The sequence below is a fragment of the Triticum aestivum genome, chromosome 3B (assembly GCF_018294505.1).
Source record: "Triticum aestivum cultivar Chinese Spring chromosome 3B, IWGSC CS RefSeq v2.1, whole genome shotgun sequence".
Lineage (NCBI taxonomy): Eukaryota > Viridiplantae > Streptophyta > Magnoliopsida > Poales > Poaceae > Triticum > Triticum aestivum.
In genome coordinates this window covers 434,898,998-434,907,397 of record NC_057801.1, presented here as the reverse complement: position 1 = coordinate 434,907,397, position 8,400 = coordinate 434,898,998, and positions in this window count along the sequence as shown.

The following is an 8,400-nucleotide window of genomic DNA, read 5'->3' as shown; positions in this document are numbered from 1 at the left end:
CCATCACCTTCCCCCATCTATATTCAGTTGTCCAATCTCCCGCAACCCGTTGTACCCTCTACTTGAACATGGTGCTTTATGCTTCATATTATTATCCAATGATGTGTTGCCATCTTATGATGTCTGAGTAGATTTTTGTTGTCCTATCGGTGATTGATGAATTGCTATGATTGGTTTAATTTGCTTGTGGTTATGTTGCTGTCCTTTAGTGCCCATCATATGAGCACGCGCGTGGATCACACCATAGGGTTAGTTGTATGTTGATAGGGCTATGTATTGGAGGGCAAGAGTGACAGAAGCTTCAACCTAGCATAGAAATTGATGCATACGAGATTGAAGGGGGACCAATATATCTTAATGCTATGATTGGGTTTTACCTTAATGAATGTTAGTAGTTGTGGATGCTTGCTAATAGTTTCAATCATAAGTGCATAGAATTCCAAGTCAGGGATGACATGCTAGCAGTGGCCTCTCCCACATAAAACTAGCTACCGGTCTAGTAAAGTAGTCAATTGCTTAGGGACAATTTCACAACTCCTACCACCACTTTTCCACACTCGCTATATTTACTTTATTGCTTCTTTATCTAAACAGCCCCTACTTTTTATTTACATGATTTTTATTATCTTGCAAACCTATCCAACAACACCTACAAAATACTTCTAGTTTCATACTTGTTCTAGGTAAAGCGAACACTAAGCATGCGTAGAGTTGTATCAGTGACAGATAGGACTTGAGAGAATATTTGTTCTACCTTTAGCTCCTCGTTGGTTTTGACACTCTTACTTATCGAAAGAGGCTACAATTATCCCCTATACTTGTGGGTTATCAGCCCCCGAGGTAGGGGGCGCCCCCCCCCACCCTTGTGGACAATGGGTGGCCCCCCTCTGGTGCTTTCTTCGCCCAATATTTTTTATATATTTCAAAACTGACTATCATGGAGTTTCAGAACTTTTGGAGTTGTGCAGATAGGTCTCTAGTATTTGCTCCTTTTCCAGCCCAGATTTCTGACTGTCGGCATTCTCCCTCTTCATGTAAACCTTGTAAAATAAGAGAGAAAAGGCATGAGTATTGTGACATAATGTGTGGTAACAGCCCATAATGCAATAAATATCGATATAAAAGCATGATGCAAAATGGATGTATCAACTCCCCCAAGCTTAGACCTCGCTTGTCTTCAAGCAGAAGCCAATATCGAAAAATATGTCCACATATTTAGAGATAGAGGTGTCGATAAACTAAAATATGGACATGAGGGCATCATGATCGTTCTTAGAACAACAACATATATATTGTCATATAATTTCTTATGCTTAAAGTAACAATCTATTCACAATGTCAAGTATGAATCAGAAACTTCATTAAAAACTAGCAAACCATAATCTCAGCCATTGAAGCAACTGCAATTTATCATAACATCCGAAAGAGTCAATATAAGAGCTTTTCAGCAAGTCCACATACTCAACTATCCTTTAATCTTTCACGATTTCTAACACTCACGCAATATTTATGGGTATGAAGTTTTAATCGGACACAGAGAAAGATAGGGGCTTATAGTTTTGCCTCCCAACCTTTTACCTCAAGGGTAACGTCAACAATAATGCTTTATGAAAACTCACATCCAATTGGATATATATATCAGGATCTTTCCAACACATAGTGCTTGCCGCTACCTCTTGAGCACTGCGTTGGATTTCCCCGAAGAGGAGAGGATGATGCAGTAAAGTAGCGTAAGTATTTCACTCAGTTTTTGAGAACCAAGGTATCACTCCAGTAGGAGATCACGCACGAGTCCCTCGTACCTACACAAAACGATAACTACTCGCAACCAACGCGATTAGGGGTTGTCAATCCCTTCACGGTCACTTGCGAGGGTGAGATTTGATAGAGATGATAAATAATATTTTTGATATTTTTGATATAGAGATGCAAAGTAAAAAGTAGAACGCAAAGTAAAAACAAAGCAAGTAATAAAGTAATGGAGATTGATATGATGAGAATAGACCCAGGGGCCATAGGTTTCACTAGTGGCTTCTCTCAAGAGCATAAATATTCTACGGTGGGTGAACAAATTACTGTTGAGCAATTGACAGAATTGAGCATAATTATGAGTATATCTAGGTATGATTATGTGTATAGGCATCACGTCCAAGACAAGTAGATCGAAACGATTTTGCATCTACTACTATTACGCCACTCATTGACCGCTATCCAGCATGCATCTAGAGTATTAAGTTAAAAACAGAGTAATGCCTTAAGCAAGATGACATGATGTAGAGGGATAAATTCATGAAATATGATAAAAAAAACCATCTTGTTATCCTCAATGGCAACAATACAATACGTGCCTTGCAACCCTTTCTGTCACTGGATAAGGACACCGCAAGATCGAACCCAAAGCTAAACACTTCTCCCATTGCAAGAACTACCAATCTAGTTGGCCAAACCAAACGGATAATTCGAAGAGACTTGCAAAGATAACTCAATCATACATAAAAGAATTCAGAGAAGATTCAAACATTATTCATAGATAAGCTGGATCATAAACCCACAATTCATCGATCTCAACAAACACACCGCAAAAAGAAGATTACATCGAATAGATCTCCACAAGAGAGGGGGGGAACATTGTATTGAGATCCAAAAAGAGAGAAGAAGCCATCTAGCTACTAGCTATGGACCCGAAGTAAACTACTCGCACTTCATCGGAGAGGCTATGGTGTTGATGTAGAAGCCCTTTGTGGTAGATGCCCCCTCCGGCGGAGCTCCGGAACAGGCCCAAGATGGGATCTCGCGAATACAGAAAGTTGCGGCGGTGGAATTAGGTTTTTGGCTCCGTATTTGATCTGACGGGGGTACGTAGGTATATATAGGAGGAAGGAGTACGTCGGTGGAGCAACAGAGGGCCCACGAGGCAGGGGGCACGCCCAGGGTGGGCGCCCTCCACCCTCGTGGCCGCCTCTGGCACTTCTTGGAGTAGGTTCCAAGTCTCCTGGGTCACGTTCGGTGAGAAAATCACGTTCCCAAAGGTTTCATTCCGTTTGGACTCCGTTTGATATTATGTTTCTTCGAAATACTGAAATAGGCAAAAAACAACAATTCTGGGCTGGGTCTCCGGTTAATAGGTTAGTCCCAAAAATAATATAAAAGTGGAAAATAAAGCCCAATATAGTCCAAAACAGTAGATAAAGTAGCATGGAGCAATAAAAAATTATAGATACATTGGAGACGTATCAAGCACCCCCAAGCTTAATTCCTGCTCGTCCTCGAGTAGGTAAATGATAAAAGAGAATTTTTGATGCGTAGTGATACTTTGGCATAATTTCAATGTAAATCTTCTTAATTATGGTATGAATATTCAGATCCGAAAGATTCAAGACAAAAGTTCATTTTGACATAAAAGTAATAATACTTCAAGCATACTAATCAAAGCAATCATGTCTTCTCAAAATAGCATGGTTAAAGAAAGTTATCCCTACAAAATCATATAGTCTGGCTATGATCTATCTTCATCACACGAAGTATTTAATCATGCACAACCCCGATGATGAGCCAAGCAATTGTTTCATACTTTAGTAATCTCAAACTTTTTCAACTTTCACGCAATACATGATCGTGAGCCATGGACATAGCACTATAGGTGGAATAGAATGGTGGTTCTGGAGAAGACAAAAAAGGAGAAGATAGTCTCACATCAACTAGGCGTATCAATGGGCTATGGAGATGCCCATCAATAGATATTGATGTGAGTGAGTAGGGATTGCCATGCAACGGATGCACTAGAGCTATAAGTATATGAAATCTCAACAAAAGAAACTAAGTGGGTGTGCATCCAACTTGCTTGCTCACGAAGACCTAGGGCACTTTTGAGGAATCCCATCATAGGAATATACAAGCCAAGTTCTATAATGAAAAATTCCCACTAGTATATGAAAGTGACAACATATGAGACTCTCTATCATGAAGATCATGGTGCTACTTTGAAGCACAAGTGTGGTAAAAGGATAGTAGCATTGTCCCTTCTCTCTCTTTCTCTCATTTTTTTTATTTTTTTATTTTTTATTTTGGTGGGCTTCTTTGGCCTCTCTTTTTTTATTTGGGCTTCTTTGGCCTCTTTTATTTTTCATAAAGTCCGGAGTCTCATCCCGACTTATGGGGGAATCATAGTCTCCATCATCCTTTCCTCAGTGGGACAATGCTCTAATAATGATGATCATCACACTTTTATTTTTCTTACAACTCAACAATTACAACTCGATACCTAGAACAAAATATGACTCTATATGAATGCCTCCGATGGTGTACCGGGATATGCAATGAATCAAGAGTGACATGTATGAAAGAATTATGAACGGTGGCTTTGCCACAAATACAATGTTAACTACATGTTCATGCAAAAAGCAATATGACAAAAGTAATGTGTGTCATATGAACGGAACGGTGGAAAGTTGCATGGCAATATATCTCGAAATGGCTATGGAAATGCCATGATAGGTAGGTACGGTGGCTGTTTTGAGGAAGGTATATGGTGGGTGTATGATACTGGCGAAAAGTGCGCGGTATTAGAGAGGCTAGCAATGGTGGAAGGGTGAGAGTACGTATAATCCATGGACTCAACATTAATCAAAAGAACTCATGCACTTATTGCAAAAATTTAGAAGTCATCAAAAACCAAAGCACTAAACGCATACTCCTAGGGGGATAGATTGGTAGGAAAAGACCATCGCTCGTCCCCGACTGCCACTCATAAGGAAGACAATCATTAAATAAAATTGTGCTCCGACTTCATCACAAAGCGGTTCACCATACGTGCATGCTACGGGAATCACAAACTTCAACACAAGCATTCTTTAAATTCATAATCACCCCAACTAGCATTGCTTTGATATTATCACCTCCATATCTCAAAACAATTATCAAGCATCAAACTTATCTTAGTATTCAATGCACTCAAAAGAAAGTTTCACATATCTTGAATACCAAGTATATTATCTTTAAGCAAATTACCATGCTATTAACAACTCTCAAAATAATCTAAGTGAAGCATGAGAGATCAATAGTTTCTGTAAAACAAATCCACCACCGTGCTCTAAAAGATCTAAGTGAAGTACTAGAGCAAAAATATTACACTCAAAAGATATAAGTGAAGCACTATGAGCAAAACTATCAAGCTCAAAAGATATAAGTGAAGCACTATGAGCAAAACTATCAAGCACATATAGTATTCTAGCAAATTCCAAATCATGTATGGCTCTCTCAAAAGGAGTGTACAGCAAGGATGATTGTGGTAAACTAACAAGCAGAGACGCAAATAATACAAGACGCTCCAAGCAAAACACATAACATGTGGTGAATAAAAATATAGCTCCAAGTAAATTACCGATGGAAGTAGACGAAAGAGGGGATGCCTTCCGGGGCATCCCCAAGCTTTGACTTTTTGGTGTCCTTGGATTATCTTGGGGGTGCCATGGTCATCCCCAATCTTAGGCTCTTGCCACTCTTTGTTCCATAATCCATCAAAAGAATTCACCCAAAACTTGAAAACTTCACAACACAAAACTCAATAGAAATCTCATGATCTCCGTTAGTGAAAGAAAACAAAAGACTACTTTAAGGTACTGTAATGAATTCATTCTTTATTTATATTGGTGTTAAACCTACCATATTCTAACTTCCTTATGGTTTATAAACTAATTTATTAGCCATAGATGCATTGAAATAAGCAAACAACACACGAAAAACAGAATCTGTCAAAAACAGAACAGTCTGTAGCAATATGTAACTAATGCAAACTTCTGGAACTCTAAAACTTCTACCAAAAGAGTACGTACTGGACAATTTGTTTATTGATCATCAGCAAAAAGAATCAATGCAAAAGAACGTTTCTGTGATTTATTGAATTTTTTCTCGTCAGCGCAAAGTTTCTGTTTTTCAGCAGAATCAAATCAACTATCATCATAGCTTATCCTATAGGTTCTACTTGGCACAAACACTAATTAAAACATAAAACCACTTTAAATAGAAAGTAGAAACAAAATTTAACACTAAACAGGAACAAAAACAAAAAACAAAAAATAAAATTGGGTTGCCTCCCAACAAGCGCTATCGTTTAACGCCCCTACCTAGGCATAAAAGCAAGGATAGATCTAACGAGTGCCATAATAGTAAGATAGATCTTGAAAACTCATCTCATATTATCTACGTTCGGCAGAAAGCTTTCTTTGAGTCAAGCAAAAGTAATCAAAAGGGCTAAATTTGGTGGGACAAAGGTCCCCAAGATCAATCAAAGGAGGAATAGGTTCCTCCTTCGGCCCTTCATAGTGCACCACTATTTCATCACTAAAAGCATTCTTTTGGCAAAATTTTGTGAGAGTATACTCAAGAGAGTATCCTAGCTCATTGTTTCTAAGAGCAAAATCATTATTAAGTTCGTTAATGCAATCAATCAAGACTTGGTAGGAAACTTTTTTCTAAGGTTTTCATTAAAAGTGACATAGTCGGAAGATTGAAAACGTCTAAATTCCTCTTGATCATAAAGGATCGCTTCTATGGGAGGACGACCGGCGTCCATCCTATAGTGCGCAAATATTTCTTTGGCCTCTCTAATGATAAATCTAAACTCATGAGCCAAAAGATAGTAACAGCGCGCTTAACAGAACAATGCTCAATATTAGAAAATTCTAGAAAAATTCTTTGTATGCAAGGATGCATATGCATAAATTGTCTTTCAAATTCAACTACAAGCATAGCGATAGCATCCACAAGGCTACTAGTTCTATGAAGAATAGAACAACCCAAGGAAGGTAAAGCACCGGCACAAGTAAAGAAATCTTGAATAACAGCTTTGCCAAAAATGTTACCACTGCCGATTCGAAACTTTTTAGTATGCAAGATAGGGGGTTCATCGGCCGGAGCCTCGGGATTTTCCATGTTATCATTATTGTCCATATTGACGATAATCTCCCCAATTTCAGACATAGCGGCAAACAAAAAGGTAAACGAGAAAAAGGCGAAAGGGAAAGAGAGGAGGAGATTGGGAAAGAGAGGGCGAATAAAACGGCAAGGGTGAAGTGGGGGAGAGGAAAACGAGAGGCAAATAATGTAATGCGAGAGATAGGGATTATGATGGGTACTTGGTATAGTTGACTTTTGCGCAAACTCCCCGGCAACGGCGCCAGAAATTCTTCTTGCTACCTCTTGAGCACTGCGTTGGATTTCCCCGAAGAGGAGAGGATGATGCAGTAAAGTAGCATAAGTATTTCCCTCAAATTTTGAGAACCAAGGTATCAATCCAGTAGGAGATCACGCACGAGTCCCTCGTACCTATACAAAACGATAGCTACTCGTAACCAACGCGATTAGGGGTTGTCAATCCCTTCACGGTCACTTACGAGGGTGAGATCTGATAGAGATGATAAATAATATTTTTGGTATTTTTGATATAGAGATGCAAAGTAAAAAGTAAAAGGCAAAGTAAAAAACAAAGCAAGTAATAAAGTAATGGAGATTGATATGATGAGAATAGACCCGGGGGCCATATGTTTCACTAGTGGCTTCTCTCAAGAGCATAAATATTCTACGGTGGGTGAACAAATTACTGTTGAGCAATTGACAGAATTGAGCATAATTATGAGTATATCTAGGTATGATCATGTGTATAGGCATCACGTCCAAGACAAGTAGATCGAAATGATTCTGCATCTACTACTATTACTCCACTCATCGACCGCTATCCAGCATGCATCTAGAGTATTAAGTTAAAAACAGAGTAACGCCTTAAGCAAGATGACATGATGTAGAGGGATAAATTCATGCAATATGATAAAAAAACATCTTGTTATCCTCAATGGCAACAATCCAATATGTGCCTTGCAACCCTTTCTGTCACTGGGTAAGGACACCGCAAGATCGAACCCAAAGCTAAACATTTCTCCCATTGCAAGAACTACCAATCTAGTTGGCCAAACCAAACGGATAATTCGAAGAGACTTGCAAACATAACTCAATCATACATAAAAGAATTCAGAGAAGATTCACATATTACTCATAGATAAGCTAGATCATAAACCCACAATTCATCGGTCTCAACAAACACACCGCAAAAAGAAGATTACATCGAATAGATCTCCACAAGAGAGGGGGAGAACATTGTATTGAGATCCAAAAAGAGAGAAGAAGCCATCTAGCTACTAGATATGGACCCGAAGGTCTGAAGTAAACTACTCACACTTCATCGGAGAGGCTATGGTGTTGATGTAGAAGCCCTCCGTGGTAGATGCCCCCTCCGGCGGAGCTCCGGAACAGGCCCCAAGATGGGATCTCGCGGATACAGAAAGTTGCGGCGGTGGAATTAGGTTTTTGGCTCTGTATTTGATCTGACGGGGGTACGTAGGTATATAT